Below are 20,427 nucleotides of genomic sequence, written 5' to 3' on the forward strand. Positions count from 1 at the left end.
TTGCAAGTATTTAATAAATTCATAAAGGGAAAAATCCATTAGAAACTGTTGGGATCACATTGTGATACCTTTATTTAAACTAGGATTTTCCTTTCTCTGTGAGCAGCTTTATCATTTTCCATGGGTCTTCATATGCAGCAGAGTACTAAGAGCCTTGAAGTCTAGGGTTGTGTGTTTTGGGAATTTCTCAGTTCACAGTTATTAAGAAAAAAAGAATCAGTGTTGAAACTGTTACTATTTAGCACTAATGAAAATGTATGTCTCTCTTTTTCAAATGCTTTCTGGGAATGGAAAAGTAGGTTACCTGTCAGCTCTTCCAAAACAACCTCTGCAACAAAGCACCAGAGCAGACTCCCCATTTCCCAACAGTGAGGTACCATTAAAAAAACACCATGAATTTAAAAACAGGAAGCTTCTATTTGAAGAGCTTAAGACATTAGCAAAACAGATTGTTTCTCCCAACGGTATGTTTAAACAAGCAAGGTACTTTCAAAGTGTTACTGTATGGAACAGAATTTCACTTATGCATGTGTTTGTGATGCCAAATACAAGCTTCTGAAATGCCTTGCAGATTATCGATCATTATCAAGGAGAGACTTTGTTAGGTATTACTAAGCATCCAGTCTTAGTACCTGTATTGGGTTTGTGTGGCAAGGTTTTAGTAGCAGGGGGGGCTACAGGGGTTGTTTCGGTGAGAAGCTGCTAGAAACTTCCCCTATGTCCGATAGAGCCCACACTGGAGCAGGTTTGCTGGCAGGACTTGTGACCCTGTGGGGGACCCACGCTGGAGCAGTCTGTTCCTGAAGGACTGCACCCCGTGGAAAGGACCCACGCTGGAGCAGTTCGTGGAGTACTGCAGCCTGTGGGAAGGACTCACGTTGGAGAAGTTCATGGAGGACTGTCTCCCGTGGGAGGCACCCTATGCTGGAGCAGGGGAAGAGTGTGAGGAGTCCCCCTCCGAGGAGGAAGGAGTGGCAGAAACAATGTTGTGATGAACGGACCGCAACCCCCATTCCCCGTCCCCTGTGCCACTGTGGGGGAGGAGGTAGAGAAAATCGGGAGTAAAGTTAAGCCCGGGATGAAGGGAGAGGTGGGGGGAAGGTGTTTTTAAGATTTGGTTTTATTTCTCATTATCCTACTCTGATTTGATTGGCAATAAATTAAATTATTTTTTCCCCAAGTCGAGTCTGTTTTGCCCGTGCTGGTGGTTGCTGAGTGATCTCCCTGTCCTTATCTCGACCCACGAGCCTTTCGTTATATTTTCTCTCCCCTGTCCAGCTGAGGAGGGGAGTGACAGAGTGGCTTTGGTGGGCAACTGGCATCCAGCCAGGGTCAACCCACCACACCTAGGCCTAAACTGGGAAAATACCTGTAAACTCCCCCATTTTTATTGAAATGCTCCATCTTGATGACAGAAATAGCCAACAATGACACTTAATAAGCTTTGTAATACTCCACTGCAAGAAAGTTTTATTCTTAGGGTGTTATTCTGTTGTTCTGAGGCAGCTAATGACAGCTTGTGCAATCCAGTACTAGAGACAAACCACAGGCGTATCAAGATGATTGTACCATACTCAGCAACACCAGAGGAATATTCCTTTTATCTATATTTTCCTAAGCATCATTTTGAAAATTGTCATACTTCACTAGTTTTAAAAATAGTTCATTTATTAAAAAGTTTTATCATTTTCCGTAAATTTTTCCCATAGTAACTGTGGTGCTCTTGAAGGACAACATTTTCAGAAGACACAGGATGCAAACTAAAACAAGGTGATTGAATTAAGAATCAAAGCCAGTGAAGTCCAGTAAAATAGGATCTACATTTAATTAAATTGGATTTTTCATTCTGGAAGAGAATGATAAATAGCATTATTGTATTTTACAATGCTTTAAATCATGACACATTCACATATTTATGTTGTTATGAAGCATGTCTAGACATAGCTGCAATGAAGTTCTCTGTTTTACCCTTTTAATTAGGGCTTTCTGCTCTGCTTTTTCTAACAGCTCTGGCAAGAATAATTTGCTATAATGAAAATCAAACGTATGCGTAAAAGTGCAATTAGAAATTCACCGTCTTTGTGGGAATACAGTCTTCCTATTTAATAACAATGGAACTGAATTTGACTTATTGTTTGTAATTTCTGTTAGAGGGATCAAATTAGTAATCTACTGGAAAAGTTACCAAACAGACAAGCCAAGAAACTAATGACTGTTTTTCTGTGGAGTTAGTATAGCAAAGACTGAGTTAGCCCAAAACAGCCTGTATTTTTAACATTGGACAAGCATCTAGGCATGCATCAAAAGTAAAAAGAAATTAACAACACCACAAATGAAACATTAAGTTTCTATCAAATCCATACCTTTCATCACTTTACAAAAACACGTATTTTGTTTTATACACAACTTCTTCATACTGGAGATTTACAGCTGTCTACTGCTTTTTTTCCTCTTTTTTCTGTGTGTGTGGGGTTTTTTTAATCTTTTTTTTCCTTCCAAACCCCAGAGCAGTCTCAGAATGGCCTACACAAGTCTGCATCACCCTCATGCTCCATCCTCATTGACTCAGACTACCGACTAAGCTGAACCTTTGGACACACAAAACAGAATCTCACCTTTCAGATGCACACTGACCCTCTCTCACACTAAACCTAGTGTCAAGTAACACTTTCCAGACTGTAAACACCAGGAATATTTATAAGAAAAGGACTCCTGGAAAGGAAACAAACTTTGATTCCTCCTGGAAAGGAAACCACCTTTGATTCCTTGCCTTTAAAGCCTGAGTCTTTTCAGATGAAGTTACTGTAGAGGAACATTCTAAAGAAATCAGGTTTCATAAGAGAACTCGATGAATTCACATCTCTCAGGTAAAAAGAAACCAGATTTTAAGATAACAGAGCTTTTTTTCCTGTGGTAAGAGGAAAATTGGAGGTTAAAATAAGCTTGGGTTACCAAAACTACGCAGAGAAGTTGTGTGTAGGTTCGTTGGGCTTTGCTGCACAGTGGATGTGTACCCTGTGTACTTACTTACCCCTGCATTTACTTCAGTCAACGACAAGAAGCAGATCGCTTCAGGCTGATTCTTGTAAAAGGACCACATGAGAAGGACTATATTATGGAATATTATTCTCTAAGGCCATCTCAGCCAGCTTGCCAGAATTCCTCCTTTAAAAGAAGAAGTTGCAAAAGCAAATACATCAGCCATTTTCTACCAGATATTTTAAGCCCTGAACAAACAAAATGAACACCCATATGGTGGCCAACAACTTAAAAAGTGACTGACAGTCCAGAGTGGGACAGTATGGACCCAGTTTAAGCATCTGAAAATAGTGTGTGTGTATATACTCACAACAGAAAGTGGTGGGGACAAAAATGAGAAGGGTGATCTTCCCTTTGAAACAGAGAGCAGCTGACTGTAATGAAGTTATTTGGAATGGAATTATATGGACTCTAATGGAAGTTCAGATGTCTCCACCATATAGAAAAACCTGTATTTTGATGTCAACATGTAAGCACCTCAAATGGAATCATGCACACACCACCTCTTCCTCTGCACATCTTCTATCATTGATAAAATATAAAATACACTTAGCATAAAAATTTGGAAAATTTCCCCATATTTTAACTTTTATGGATATGTATGTGTGTGTGCATGCATATACCTCTACAAAGCAATCTTAAAGGAAAGAAAGGGTATGGCTAAATTTATTTCATAAACTGTATGCAACCTTCATTGCTATTTTCTTGTCTTTTTCTTTATGGAAAATGTGCACTTTCAATGATAACTAGACCATAACGGATGGGTTGCTTTTAAAAAGGCATGTGTCCTCATTTAGCTGGGTTTCAAGCTACAAAACCTTCATTTTTTAGTCTAGGGCAGCTGTCTATAAAGCATACTAGTATGTTTCTGCCAAAAAGCTCAAATTTCCTAGCCAAGTTTCTTCTGACTATGGAAGATAGGAGCAGAAACTGTTCTAGCAGCTTAAACCATCCACCTTTTTTGATGAGCAGAGCTTAGTGGTAATAACTTTAAGCTCTCTACCAATTAGTTAGGAGCAGGTTGTTAGATGCAGAAAATCATTCATTTTCCTAACAGACAGACAGTCATGTGGTTGCGACATATGGTTTTACGTCTTCCAAATCTTTATGTTTCTGTATGACTGTTTACACCATACATGGAGCTGACCAAAATATGAAAAAGGTTCATAGAAAATTTCAGGGTTTCTGGGCCTTTCAGTTTGGGGGTTGGGGAGTTTTTAAGTCCAGGAAAAAAAAGACACCCAGTGTCTTGGGATGAAGCCTACCCAAAAGCAATGCTCAGATAAGTAAAACCTTGACTACATCTGCCCAGGTCTAACTCATTTGATGATTCTGGTATGTGCTGGTAAAACAAGCAACATTCAGGCAATTCTTACAGGGAAGGCTTTCCCAAAAGCTCTGTACTGCATCTGCCCTTGTTTAATGGTTTAACTATGCATGGCAAAGAAATAAAGACATGCAGATGAACAATTTTACATGCTTATAGCATGTTCAGTGATAGTAACAGCTAATTGGTTTTAGTTATGGCAAAACCCAAGAAGATTTGCTTGGGGTGACCGACAAGGCCATGGGTCGCTTATGCCAACAACCTAGGTTGGAAAGCAACAACTGGTGAAAACAACAGCCCCTTGGGAACGCAGATGTCCAACAGTAAGCAGAAGGCTGAGCCCAATTCACCATGCATAAAGGTGTGGCCACCAGCCCTGAGTCAGACCCATTAACCAGCTGGAGCAAGTGTCCTCTTTCCCCAAGGCCATGATGCTGGTCACCACTACCACTGTGCTGGAGGCATTTAATGGTGTGTATTGGTGTGTGTGTCTGTGCATGTAGAACAGAAATCACTATCCACATGGTAGACTCATTCCACTTTGTAAATTACTAATAGATTTTAGGTTACTGAGTGGTGTGGTTCTATTCTTTTGGCTACCTCGGCCCTAAATTCCCCCATGGCTGAATCAGACCTTCATGTCTGGCTCTCCCTCTCTTTATAGCATTGGAACATTTACATCTTGATTCAGCATAAATTATTAATAATCATAATATTGACAGTAATTAAATATTTCATGTCTGTGCTCTATTAAGATATTGCTCTGGCACTAGACCTCTATGTTCAAAACCCAAGCTTCACCCCCTTCCTTAGTCCAAATTATAATATTTATAGCATGATGTAAGACTGGAGATTAGATAAATTTGCAAGGAGAGCATACACATTGTATAATTATAAGGTGAAATGGATTTAAAGGTGTGTAAAATACAGTGGGAAAAATCAGTTTTAATAATACATATACTTTTCTTATTAGTTTGTTATTTATAATTCAGCAGGGTTAATTATTCTTCTGTTGCCTCTGATAAGGCTATATAAAGACTCTGAAATGAAAGAGTAAAGGTGAAAACAAACTTCTGCATAAAGCTATTTGACTTTTCTAACTTTACAGGTTGTATATCTACAGACTAATTGCATGGCAGTTTTATTTGCTTATTTGTTTGGCTCTGCGTTTTTTTAAAAAAAAAAAAGGTAAAAAGACAGTTACACTATATTCAAACGTGGCAAAGCCCCTACAGTATAGATATTTTGTTCAATGCATGACACTGGAGACACAACAATGACTTAAGAAACTATTAAGGAAGCACTTCTTTTTTAGTATCACTTTCTTTGGAGAAAAATGGAGGTAGAATAAAATGAATTGAGAAACCCAGATAATGTAATGAAATTATTTCTTTCTGCTACTGGAGACAACACTGACTTTATTGATCTCTGGCTGGTCTGCAGTTAACAGTCCTTCATGATCCATTCAGAATATACGCTTTGCAGCATATGTTATCAAATAAAAAATATTTACTAAGCAATTTATGATGTGCAAATTTTTCAAGCTAAAGTGTATCAATATAAATGAATAGGCCAGGGCTGATGAAGTCTAAATATTCCCAAATACAAGAAAATACATATTTTCCATGTGTTTTTCATGAACATGTGGAATGGGAAGGCTAATTATATTACTAACTTCTTTTGAATAAACTATTCCATAGTTTTAGACAATTGTGCTTTTTAAGTATGTCTCAGCAAACAGATGGTTTGGTTGAGTAATCTCAGCCCTTATACTGTCCCCCTTGAAATCTTATTTCAGAACAATTAAAAAAAGATTTTTCAAGGACTGGAGAATTTCATAGATTCATAGAGTGGTTTGGGTTGAAAAAGGCCTTCAAAGATCATCTCATCCAACTCCCCTGCCATGGGCAGTGACATCTTTCTCTACATCAGGTTGCTCAAAGCCTCAGCCAACCTGACCTTGAACACTTCCAGGGAGGGGGCATCCACAACTTCTCTGGGCAACCTCTTCCAGTGTCACACGACCTTCATCATAAAAAACTTCTTCCTTATGTCCAGTCTAAATCTACCCTCTTGTAGTTTAAAACCATTGTCTCTTATCCTGTTACTGCAGCCTCTGGTAAAAAGTCCCTCTCCAGCTTTCTTACAAGCCCCCTTTATATATTGAAAGGCAGCAATAAGGTCTCCCTGGAGCCTTTTTTTCTCCAGGCTGAACAACCCCAACTCTCTCAGCCTGTCTTCATAGGAGAGGTGCTCCAGCCCTCTGATCATCTTCGTGGCCCTCCTCTGGACTCGCCCCAACAGGTCCAATGTCCTTCTTATGTTATGGGCCCCAGAGCTGAACACAGTACTCCAGGTGGGGTCTCACCAGCACGCAGCAGAGGGGGAGAATCTCCTCCCTTGACCTGCTGGCCACGCTTCTTTTTATGCAGCCCAGGATACGGCTGGCTTTCCAGGCTGCAAGCACACATTGTTGGCTCATGTCCAATTTTTCATCCACCAACACACCCAAGTCCTTCTCCGTAGGGCTGCTCTCAATCCATTCATCCCCCAGTCCATAGTGATATTTGGGATTTCCCCAACCCAGGTGCAGGACCTTGCATTTGGCCTTGTTGAACTTCATGAGGTTTGCATGGGCCTGCTCCTCAAGCCTGTCAAAGTCCCTCTGGATGGCATCCTTTCCCTCTAACAAATCAATTGCACAACTCAGCTTGGTGTCATCTGTAAGCTTGCTGAGGGTGCACTCAATCCCACTACGTCACTGATGAAAATATTAAATAGTAGTGCTCCCACTACAGGCCCTTGAGCGAAAACCACTCGTTACTGGTTTCCACTTGGACATTGAGCCACTGACTCTTTGGACATGGCCATCCAGCCAGTTCCTTATCCATCTAACAGTCCATCCATCAAAGCCATATCTCTCCAATTTAGTGGCAAGAATGTTGTGGGGGACCATATCAAAGGCATTCCAGAAGTCCAGGTGGATAACACCTGTGGGTCTTCCCTTGTCCACTGATGTGGTCAGTCCATCATAGAAGGCCACCAGATTCATCAGGCAGGATTTGCCCTGGTAAAGCCACGTTGGCTGTCTCTAATCATAGAATCATAGAATCATTTAGGTTGAAAAAGAGCCTTAAGATCATCGAGTCCAACCGTTAACATAACACTACCAAGTCCACCACTAAACCATGTCCGTAAGCACCACATCCACACCTCTCTCAAATACCTCCAGGGATGGTGACTCAACCGCTTCCCTGGGCAGCCTGTTCCAGTGCTTGATAACCCTTTTGGTGAAGAAATTTTTCCTAATAGCCAATCTAAACCTCCCCTGGCACAACCTGAGGCTGTTTTCTCTTGTCCTTTCACTTGCTACTTGGGAGAAGAGACCTCCACCCACCTCGTTACAACCTCCTTTCAGGCAGTTGTAGAGAGCAATAGGTCTCCCCTGAGCCTCCTTTTCTCCAGGCTAAACAATCCCAGTTCCCTCAGCCGCTCCTCATAAGACTTGTTCTCTAGACCCTTCACCAGCTTTGTTGCTCTTCTTTGGACACGCTCCCACACCTCAACGTCTTTCTTGTAGTGAGGGGCCCAAAACTGAACCCAGTATTTGAGGTGCAGCCTCACCAGTGCCGCGTACAGGGGGACGATCACTTCCCTAGTCCTGCTGGCCATGCTATTTCTGATACAAGCCAGGATGCTGTTGGCCTTCTTGGCCACCTGGGCACACTGCCAGCTCACATTCAGCCAGCTGTCGACCAATATCCTCAGGTCCTTTTCTGCCAGGCAGCTTTCCAGCCACCCTTCCCCAAGCCTGCAGCGTTGCCTGGGGTTGTTGTGACCCAAGTGCAGGACCTGACACTTAGCCTTGCTGAATCTCATACAATTGGCCTCAGCCCATCGATCCAGCCTGTCCAGATCCCTCTGTAGAGCCTTCCTACCCTCAAGCAGATCAACACTCCTGCCCAACTTGGTGTCATCTGCAGACTTGCTGAGGATGCACTTGATCCCCTCGTCCAGATCATTGATGAAGATATTAAACAGAACTGGCCCCAATACTGAGCCCTGGGGAACACCACTTGTGACCATCTGCCAACTGGATTTAACTCCATTCATCACAACTCTTTGAGCCCCGCCAGCCAGACAGTTTTTTACCGAGCGAAGAGTACGCCCGTCCAAGCCATGAGCACCAGTTTCTCCAGGAGAATGCTGTGGGAAATGGTGCCGAAGGCTTTACTGAAGTCCAGGTAGACAACATCCACAGCCTTTTCCTCATCCACTAAGCAGGTCACCTTGTCGTACAAGGAGACCAGGTTGGTCGAGCAGGACCTGCCTTTCATAAACCGATGCTGACTGGGCCTGATCACCTGGTCGTCCTCTATGTGCTGTGATGGCACTCAAGATGAGCTGCTCCATAACCTTTCCTGGCACCGAGGTCAGGCTGACAGGCCTATAGTTCCCCGGATCCTCCTTCCAGCCCTTCTTGTAGATGGGTATCACATCTGCTGACTTCCAGTCAACTGGGACCTCCCCAGTTAGCCAGGACTGCTGAGAAATGATGGAAAGTGGCTTGGTGAGCACTTCTGCCAGCTCCCTCACTACCCTTGGGTGGATCCCATCCGGCCCCATAGACTTGTGTGGGTCTAAGTGGTGTAGCAGGTCGCTAACCATTTCCCCTTGGATTATGGAGGCTTTATTCTGCTCCCCATCCCTGTCTTCCAGCTCAGGGGGCTGGGTACCCAGAGAACAACTGGTCTTACTACTAAAAACTGAGGCAAAGAAGGCATTAAGTACCACAGCCTTCGTCACTATGTTTCCCCCTGCATCCAATAAGGGATGGAGATTCTCCTTAGCCCTCCTTTTGTTGCTAATGTATTTATAGAAATATTTTTTATTGTCTTTTACAGCAGTAGCCAGATTAAGTTCTCGTGGAGCTTTGGCCCTTCTAATTTCCTCCCTGCACAACTTCACAAGATCTATGTAGTCTTCCTGAGTGGCCTGCCCCTTCTTCCAAAGGTCATAAACTCTCTTTTTTTTCCTGAGTTCCAGCCAAGGCTCTCTGTTCAGCTAGGCTGGTCTTCTTTCCCACCAGCTCGTCTTTCGGCACACGGGGATGGCCCGCTCTTGTGCCTTTAAGATTTTCTTCTTGAAGAATGCCCAGCCTTCCTGGACTCCTTTGCCCTTCAGGACTGCCTCCCAAGGGAGTCTGTCAACCAGCCTCCTAAACAGGCCAAAGTCTGCCCTCCAGAAGTACAAGGTGGCAGTTCTGCTGACCCCACTCTTTACTTCTCCAAGAACTGAAAACTCCACCATTTCATGATCAGCTCCCCGTGTTCCATATGTTTTGACATGTCTTCTGAACAGTTTATAGCCATCAATTGCAATGCTCCAGTCATGTCATTTGTCCACCACATTTCAGAAATCATAGCTTTCTAGCTGCACAGTGGCTTCCAGCTCCTCCTGCTTGTTATCCATGCTGCATGCACTGGTAAAGATGCACTTCAGCTGGGCTATTGTGTTCCTCTAAAAAGATGACATGGTCAACCTAATTCCTTTGAGGTATTTCACAGGGGTTTTCCTGTTGGTTCCTAATGCATTAGCAGCCCCTGGCTTTTCTGTTTTGTAAAACAAAATCCATAAGGCAGATCCACTGACTGATCTGGGATGGGAGTTGTGATGCACTGTCCCTGTCTGTCCAGTACTTTCTGTCTGAACACAGTAAGAGGAATGAATCATCTAGTCAGCTCCTTATAAAGATCTGAAGATCTACAAGGCTGAGAATTGAAGGAAGTCATTACACAGCAATGAGTAAAGGAATAAACTTTTGTTCCTAATAGAAGGAACATGACAGCCAAGGCAAGGCGTGCATGAGGAAGCTTAGCAACCCAAAAGGGAGAAGTAAGGCAGCCACCTAGAGGACTGCAGCTGGGATATATGCATTTGAGTTGGCTCATTTGCATAAGCCCTATTTCCTTCTGTTGCTTCAGACTCTTTGAACTGGATCAAGACTTGAAATAAGTATTTAACCAGGCTGTAAGGAACATAACTTGGTGATGCACCTTTATGCAGTAACTTCTCAGAAGCAGACACCAATAACCACTCACACTTACTTTAACAATAGTAATGCCAGGGTGCAATCAAGCTCAGAGCTCCACTGTGTAAACAGATGGTAACAGGTAGTTGACCATATGGAGTAGGGGTTGTCAAAGTAAAAGACAGCAGTGTGTGTCTCTGTCTTGAATATGTTCAAGGTTACAATGCAAGTGAGCCAAGAATTTAATCCAGTTCCCAAATTTCTGAATCCCAAGCAAGCTCTTTAAGTATTGCAAAATTAAACCTTCCTGTGCCTATGCAGACATCTCAGCAGATAATTAGAAAGAGGAAGAACAGAACATAACAGCTTCTTCTGATATTTTTAAAGTTCACCTTCTTTACCCTAGACAATTGCAAAAAGTAGTAACTCAATCCATAATTGGTAGGTTGTGCCATTCATATCACATCCACATTATATTTTACAGCAAGTAGGGTTTTGTTGGGTTCGTTATTCTAAAAAAAAAAAAAAAAAAAAAAAAGCCTAAAATATCTTAAGTATTGCTTCTGCTATATTCAACGAGGAGGTGCAGTCCATACTGAAAAGATGCACTCAGATTTGCATATAGATGTTTCAACTCCCTTTCCTCCTGGCACCACATGCTGTGCATGCACAATATTGAAATTTAACAGTAATATGCCAAAGCATTACATTCCCGGTAATTCCTGTGCAACAGTGAGATTTGTCTACTTATTTCTTTGGCATAAATCTCTGGCATTAACATTTGTTATAACAAAAGAAGCAGCAAGAAAAGAGCTAGTTTGAGCCTCTAAACATCATGCATTTCCAATACAGAGTGAACTTATTTCTAACGCATTAGAACTGACATGGTGTGCGGGATCTGAAGGATGTTTTTGCAAATGACATTCTCTGAAAGTTGAATTTGTAATAAAAGTTATTTATGAACTCGCCGCAGCAGATCAGCTCTTGTAGTAGCACAAACTGTATTCTCAGTCAAAAAATTTCACTGATACAGTTCTCCCCAAGAAGCCTCTCTAATGTAAATGCCTTTGTCAGCATTGGGGGCAGGAAGGAAGGAACATGACAAATGGGAGCTTTCAGTTATCACAGCCCTCAAGAAAAACATGGAAGGCAGAAGGGGTTTTACACACACAGTCAACAAGAAGAAACTAAGACTCAAGCATGCAAATTCCATGAAGATGTTGCATACCTAACTGCAACAGAGTAATTCTAAAATAAAAGATAGGTGGAAAGCATAAATTTAGGGTCAGAAGAAATAGATACACTAACACTATGCTTTAGTACTTATGCTAAAACCCACAGAAACATATAGGTAAGAATTCATTGACAATTTACATCAGATGTGACACAGGTTATTGCATTAGACTGTCATTTTCTCATACACCCACTGATTTGCTTTGATTACTATGCAGTTCAGTTTAGTGGGGCCCTATCTCACTTGGTCATTTCTAAAACCACTTCCAAAGGCATCACCATTCAGTACTGTAAAGATTTTGTAATTTTGCTTAGTTCAGGGAAAGAGAAAAAGAAAAGTTTTCCAAAGTGCATCCTAAGTAACGTTTACCTGCAAGGAATTCAGAGGCAACTTTCTTACTCATCTTCACTAGAAAAATTAGCACAAGCATTGTGCATTAAAACTACATGTAATGACAACTGTGGGGAGTTACTGCTTACTTTTGTTTATAGGGTAACATCACCAAAATCTATCAGAAACCTAATTAATCACACACACAGGATTAAACCTCTTCTCCATCTAGCTTTCACTCTTGACTTTAATCTCTGCAAGCCAAAACCATTCTATTATCATAATGACAGCTCTGGTTGTTCTGAGCAGCTCCAAGTATTTTTCAGGAGGGAAGAAAGCAGGGAGATTCTCTCTCCCGAATTTCAAATAGTTTTCTTTTATTAACATGATTTGATTTGCAAAGATTTGTGACTCCGTGGTTCTGACCCTCAGTTTATAAAGCCCAATGATTAAAGAGCATTAGAGTAACCAAAGCAAGAAAGCAAGTTGATATATTTGCTAGCAGAGGGGCGCCGGGGAAGCTATTTACTCAGCTCCAGTAAAAGGAGGAAAGTACTGAGCTCCATTTTCTTTAAATATCCCAGAGATTATGCTAGCATTCAGCTAGAACTGGAAGTGTAGTAATAGTGGCTAAAGTATAAGTTTTTGTGTTGTATTATGACAACAGGGAGTTAATTTTGACTTTTTTATGAGTTGGAATATAGTACATAGGGAGACATAATGTTGTATCCGAGATTGCTGGCTAAAACCAACTGAAGACATTAAATAGAGCAGGTGATGTGGGAAACAACTGTGTATCAATACGGACAGGCAACTGCAATCTAGTTGGTTCTTTTCTATTTGTGCCTTTGCAGGGACAATATACAGGCTTAGATAAAACCTTTTTTCCATTCTGTGCTCATGTGTAAAATTCAGATTGTGATTCCTAAACTTAGTATAACATCCTTATGTGTAGGGAAGGAAAACCAGTAAGTGGAAATTCTTGTTTTATGTTTAGGTATTTCTTCAGATTAAACTGAACTTCTCACGACGTGAATGTCACAGCTACACTCCTTTTCTAATAATCTCTTGCCAGGAGGTACTCTTATCCACTCTTGCTTACATTCAAAACCAAATATTCCAATTTTTTCCTCACAGTGTTTGTTCTTTTTCCTCCTCCCCTTTTTGCTATTATTGTATTGATTTACTGGGAACTTAATGGAATTTCTGTATCTATCTTCTCTTTACTTAACATACTATTAGCTCCTTCATCAACTTTTTCATTTTCTGTTAGTCCTCAGGTAGTAGATCACAGGCAGCTCACATTTTTACTTTCATTGAATACCTGCTTGAATGCAATCATAGCTTTTTACAACAAAGACTTCCCAGAATCTGTTTGGCCAGATGTGCTTGATCGAAGAAGTAACATTTTCATCATGTGATTTTTATATCCTTTGCACAAATCCAATAACATAACTAATACAATTCACCTGCCCAAACCAATAACACTTTCCTAAAGGCCCATTTCTGAATGACAGTTTGCAGGACTACCCACAGTGAGTTCTCTCACCCACTAACATCTGCAGGAGTCCTGAAGGAGCGATCCAGCTCATGGAAGGAGCAGGCTGTACCCTGCTCTCCCAGGGTTATGGATGGGAGACCATGCCTGCAGGACAGACAACAGCTTCTCTTTAGACTCCACAGCAGTCTCCCCAGCCAGTGTCCCTGGTGGACAGTATGACCCACTCAATGGCTTCCAATCCCCTAGACTCATTTGGAGACTGAAATGGCGCCTTTTCTGCTATCAAAAATATCTTCACATCAGACTTTTTGTTACGACGATTACTCTATCTTGGCATATGCTATTCATCAAGAATTAATATACTCTGTGAATCAAAAGGTCATGAGAATTCATCTTATTACAAGATACAGTCTATTCCATCCAAAATCAGCTCTGCACACATCTTGCCTATTATTTCATATAGACCAAGGAAAGAGAGTGTTAAGATTTTGTGCCTCTTATGAGCTTTGATTCTTTCAAGATTTCAGTGTTGCCACACCAGAGAGGAAAAAAGGCAATTTTAAACATTGCCTGCCAAAAAAACTCTGTAAGATAGGCAAATGAAAGCAGGACTTCTCAATGGCTTCTCTACAAGATAAGAGATACATATCTGAAAAGACATATGCATACAGCACATTCATTGCACAGCTATGCTATGCAAAATTCAAATTCATAGGCAAGGCATATTATGCCACACATGTTCAGAAAGATGTGAACTCACATTGGATGTCAGGTTATTTGGGCACATACTAGTACAAAAAAGTTACAGCAAATCTCAGTAACTTTCACCTGCAACAAAATGAGTTTTATTAGTTGATTCAAAATTCTATGCAAATACATTCATACTCCTTTTAATATCATCATGAACTGAATGTCCATTGAGATAAATGGTCAAAATAATTTTACACAATAAGAATTATTAAAGCTTTTTATGCATTACTAATTTTTCCCCATCATTAAACATTTTCTACTATTTATAGTGTAACATGGGTATGAAATGAGTATATGTATAAAATGTTTGATTCAAATATACTGTTTCTGAGAAGTGTCTGCTTTTGAATTTGCCCTAAATAAAACAGTAATGGTTCCAAAACACAAATATATTGATTCAGCTCTTGTGCTGATGTGGACCACAGAAAATACTATTTGATTTTACCCTGTTCTCTTTCCTCTAGAAGCTAGTGCATCTTTACCAAAATGCAGCAGCCCACAGTATCATAGGGATGTGATCTGATCAGAGGGAACTTGAGAAGAAAGGCAGTGTGAATCACAGCTCTCAGGAAACATTATGGCAGCTTTCGAAATGAGAGATATATGTGTATTTAGAGACAGTAGTTGAATTTTTCATGCAAATTTTTTACCTCTTTAGTGCTTACTTTATGATTCACTGTTTGCCATTTGCTCTTTGAGCTCTCCAGTATTATTTCTGCTCTTTACCACTGTTTAAAAGTTATAGGCATCAGAATATGGGCTACAATTAATATCAAATATTTAATTTTAAAAATCAAACACCCATTAATAGGAGTACTTTCATTTGTACACTAAACCAATCAATGAATGGGCTGATGGTGGGGTAGGATAATTCCTTAACTGATTCTGCAGTAAGAATTTGGTTGATGATAAATAATTAGTGACATGCCGATTGGGGAACCATTCTTTTTTTTCCCATAATTTCCATCCCCACTATTGTTGATCATTACAGAGCATCCCTCCCCTCACAGCAAGCTGCTCCTCATGCTGCTTGCCCACGAGCAACACGTGCTGATCTGACCAGCAGTTCCTACTGAGCTAAAGGGACCTGCGTAATTTTAAATTACTTCTATCTGAGTAAGGATTATATAACACTGAACCTAATTTTTTTCCTTGCTCTGGGAAGAAAACCCTCACCGACAGGGACAAGCAGTCCTGACCCCCACCTCACACCAGCCGCTGTTTGCCCCGCCCGGGCCACTCCGCTAGGGCCCGATACCCCTTGCACAAAGAGACAACCAGAACATACTCGCTTAGCAATAGAAAGCAGTTATTTACAGTTAATAATTGGTATAAAGCAGTTATGTGCCAGTTAAAACACATGGAGCAAGCGGGGCACAGCACCGCCCTGGTCCGCACCAGAAGCTTGCGTACCAGCCAGGCCCCTGTCGGCCAGGTGGGAAGGGGTGAAGTGCCACCTGCCCGCGGCCCGATTCCTCCTCTGCCATCATCGCCTGCCCACATCCTGGTTTTTGCCTCTCAGCTGCCCGAGCTACTGCCAACCCCGCCTCGGCCATCCCTCCCGCACCCGCGAGGCTACCTTCCTCTGGGCCTTGGCCCCACTGAACTGCCGGCAGCTGCGCCCCGGGGAGCAGGGTACACACAGGGCGATACGGGCAGGGCGTTACATGCCAAAAACCGTAACACACGAACAACTTATCTTTTTCTGTTCCTAATTACTGCTATTTTGATCCTTAAATGGTGACAGCAATGTGTTCTCCCTTCCTCCCTGAACACATGCGCTCTCCTTTCATATGCAGAGGGAATTATTTGAAGGGCTTTTTTTTTTTTTCCCCACTTGCATGACATAGACTTATCCAGCGAATTTCAGGCAATTAGGTTTTCAAGTAGTACCACATTAAAGTACTAGATTTGTGTGGTGACTATAATAAATTCCTTCCAGTCTTCTGCTGAGTGCATATTAAAAAAAAAAACAATTTCTATATTACAGTCATAGAGAATGTATATTAATTTCCATTTAAAAGCAAACAGCTAAGATCCTTTTCAACAGATCCGAGGCAAATTCTGACTGGCTATGTTCATATGCCCTCGTTGGAAAACGTTTGAATAGATACTCAGTGTCAAAGCCACATGATGAAAGATGAACATCCACAGTTGAGTTTCCATGAATATTCCAAGAGAGGCCCATTCTCCAAAAGAATTCTCAATCCATTCTCAAAAAGAAGGATTTCACTGAATGTCATTGTCTAGGCAAGGGCTTTATCTACAGTTTAACACAAACATATTTATTAACATCATGGTATCTCATAAAATAGAGTTCTCAGCACTCTGAGACTGCAATAAAAACAACAATGCATGAGAATGCGCGCACACAAACAGCACATTGATTGAGACTGTCAGGGTGCTTTTACATTGCACGTAAGCACAACCAAAGGAGAATTTTGCCATTTTCCCTGATTTTCTTTAGAGAGCACTAGGCTCTCTTTTAGTCCTAAGATACTAGTTTTAGCTTTCCCAGCATGAGAGTATTTGAGGATGTCAGCAACATACAAATAAATGTGTTGATAAATTCACCATGAACACCTTTTCTTCTTGGCTTTTCACACAGTAGTGAATTTGAGCAGATTGCTAGTCTGCCCAGATTAGAGGAAGACAACGTAAGAGTCATTTATGTTTTACAATAGTTAATACTTTTTACTGATTTCATACTCAATAATGTTATGAAGTTGCTAGATATTGATCCCTGAAGACAGTGCACTGCACTGTTGATTTAAAAAAGTCTAAAGGGAAAGCCAGTATTTACTACCAACAAGGACAGGATATAAATGAGTAACATTTTTATTAGTGATGTTTAGTAAATCTTATTTCTTAGTTTATTGTCCTAAATTATCTTAATTCAGTCCATTGCAAATATTGTCTATGAAAAATATAGTGTTTTCTTCTTAAAACTGCAAGCTTATTGATAGTTTGCTTACTTAGGATCACACTGATGCCAGATTTGAAGTTCTTGCTTCAAAGTTCTACAGTTCTTAGAAAAATTAACTTTTGGCTTCCCCTCTCTCCCAGTCAGGCTTGAGACATTTTTTCCTGCATCATCTTCTCTGGAATCAGAAAATGATGAACTATCATAAAAAAAAAAAAAAAAAAAAATCATGCTGAGAGAGACACTCAGCATGGAAATTTTCAGTCTGAACACTTGAGGCTTGGCAGTGTCACAAGCATTTGAAATCAGAGAAGAAATTAAGCATTTCCTTGATACAGAGTAATGACTTATCTTTTAAACAAAGTCATGCATCTTTTAAATGCTAGCCACTTTTAGCCCTGGTCATTTTTCACTATGATACCCAGGAAAATAAACCTTTCTTCTTGTGATATTTCAGAAAATAGAAGAAGGAGCTAGTTGCATCAAGACCAAGTATAAAGAAATTTACTGCAAAAATATCTGGTGGTCCATGTTAAAAATGCATAATAGTCTCACCACAGCTGAAGAGAAATTTTGCAGTCTTCGCATATAGTGCCTCTTGTAGATAGTGGTCTTGCTCAAGTCAAACTGTATACAGATGTGGAAGAGAAATGATTCAAAATCCATACAATCTCTTCCTACTCACCTCTTTCCAGTCACCTTTGAACTCATCTGCTAATATCAAACACATTTAAAAGAATGGCAGAAAATTAAGAGATTATTATTTTTTCATGGGAATTTGCAGCTGAGTAGTGAATAGACATGAAGATTAGGAGAAACTCAGACCTTATACAATCATTTTGACATCTGTACACCAGTTAATTAGGAAGTTTACAGCACACCAGCCAGTCAGTCACCTTGTATGCAGGATGTCAAGGCCTATCTTATCTCTTCTGCAACAAAGGAACAGGAGGTTAGGTTATTCTTTGGGAAGGTTTGAACAAGGGAGACAGGATGCCAAGATCCAGTTGTTTTGCTTCTCACAAAACAACCTAACTGTACACCGTGTCATGCAGAAAGATGAACAGCACAGAAGCCACTTCCAGTGCATTTTTATCACTTTGTGTTTATACCTGTATCTCATTCACATCAACAAGATATTGTATCACACTACTTAAAGTCTCTGTGAGTCAATCAGAACTATCTCCTCTTCCCTCCCTTACACACTTTATTAAAAGGCAGTTTATCTGAATGAGAGTCTTAATAATTTGATATAACTTGATAACTCCCTACAGTCTTGGGAGATGGCTTTCCAGAGCTACTCCTTATTTGAAGTAAGCATGTTTGTATGGTACTTCAAGTCACGAGAAAATTAGGTTTCTGTCTACAGAAGTTGCCATAAATAATGCTGAATTCACTTGCCATTCTATCTTGCAGAATATGGATTGAAAAGAGTGCAAAGACTTTTAGGGGGGAGGACATTACTGCAGGATTTATGGGGAGAACAGAACTGTGCAGGAGCAAAGCAGCAGGATGGGAGATACAGAAAGCTGCTGTAAGCACAAAATCATTTAGTGTTGTATTCTGCAGAGTCCACAGCAACTTCAGTGACTGAACAATTCAAACAGACAGAAGGGCCTCTGGACAGCTGTCAAAAGAAGTTCACACAACAATACAGGATCACAATCTATATGGTTTGTTAAGTCAGTACATGATCAGTCTGCAACACATTCTTGTATGTCCAAGCAGCCCTTATTGGCTTGTGTTTCCCAGGTGTATTCTAGCATTTCTTGGCTGAGATGTGTGTTCTGTAGTCTTACACAGCCACACTCTCTGACCTTAAGGCTGCTCCATTTCAAGTTAGTTTTTTGTTTATTGTTTTAAAAAAATCAGAGTGTCATTCAGCTGGCAGGACTGCAGGGATATCTGCTGTGTTCAGTAAAGAAAAAGCAATCAATGTGTTAAGACTACTGATACCCTTTTATTTTCTTCAGTGCAAAACATACCTCTGCAGATGTACACATTGGAATAAGTACCTGAAAAGATAATAAAGCACCTTCTTTGTTTCCAAACTGAACCATCAACATTCTTTTGAGCGAGATGTCAAAAAATTCACTGCACAGATGAACAATGTTAAGAATCTGGCAAAGAAAATTTATCTGGATAATCTGCAAGAGTAACATAGTAGCAGCCTTTTCAGTTTAAGCCTATGATTTCCAGTTGCATGAATTTAAAGGTTACTTGCTACAGAAATGTAACTACAGATATTGACAGAGTTATGCAAGTCATACATTTTAAATAGCTGGCTGCTTGGAAAGATATATCTACTAAAAATGAGCAAGGGCCTCTTCTACAACTTCCCCTCAGAAAATCAGACCAAATATTGTTTGAGATCTTAGATCATACACAGCACAACGTATAGTTTTTTCATTAATCAGTATCCAACATTAAGGCAAAGCAATGGCTCATGCCACTGTGCCTGCAATTCCCAAAAGATAACTAAACAAGATATAGTAATATATTTGTATTTCACATTAATCCATTGTAACGGATTTATAATATACTGTAATCTACACAAACACATTCTTATAAATTTGGTTTTAAACAAAGAGTATTGATTTAATATCATCTTTAGAGGAATAGTGAACACCCTTTTTTCCTTTCCTCTCTGACCACACTGTACTAACACCTTAGAGTAAAATATATAAAAGTAATAAAGAATACATTATCATTGTAATTTCTTCCAGTTAATCATTCCATTATGCTGGACATTCCTATGGCTGCCTTCAGCCACATACCGAATTGAAGTCAAGTATGTCCACTTAAGCTCACAAGGAAGAAAGGAACAATTGAGACAGTTGTAAACAAGAGTTACCAGGCCAGGACCCTACCTGTGCACAGCTTAGCAAGAGGTGTGCATAGCCGTCACAGGCTCAAAGATGTTATCTGTGAATATTAGAAGGAACAAGACCAAAATAAGAAGAGCGTGGATCAGAGGGCATTTGAAGATGCTGATAGGCTGTTGGGCTAAGTTTCTGCAGTGGCACATCAGAAGACTTTCTGGACGAGAAAGCTGTCTGTCTCTCTGCTCAGAGAAACAAGAACATGTGCACACATTTTCATGAGCAAACAGAATTTCTTCAACAAACTTGGATTCCGGGTTTCTAATCCAAGTAGCCATGGGAAGTCTAGTGCTGTCATTATGTCATCTAACAAAACAAAAATAAAAAGAAAAAGTAATTCTTGCCTAATATGTGCCCTTTTTACTTTCATTCTTGAATTTATTGCATGACTTTTGAGTATAAACAGAAGG

Source organism: Gymnogyps californianus, chromosome 2 (genome assembly GCF_018139145.2).
Source record: "Gymnogyps californianus isolate 813 chromosome 2, ASM1813914v2, whole genome shotgun sequence".
Lineage (NCBI taxonomy): Eukaryota > Metazoa > Chordata > Aves > Accipitriformes > Cathartidae > Gymnogyps > Gymnogyps californianus.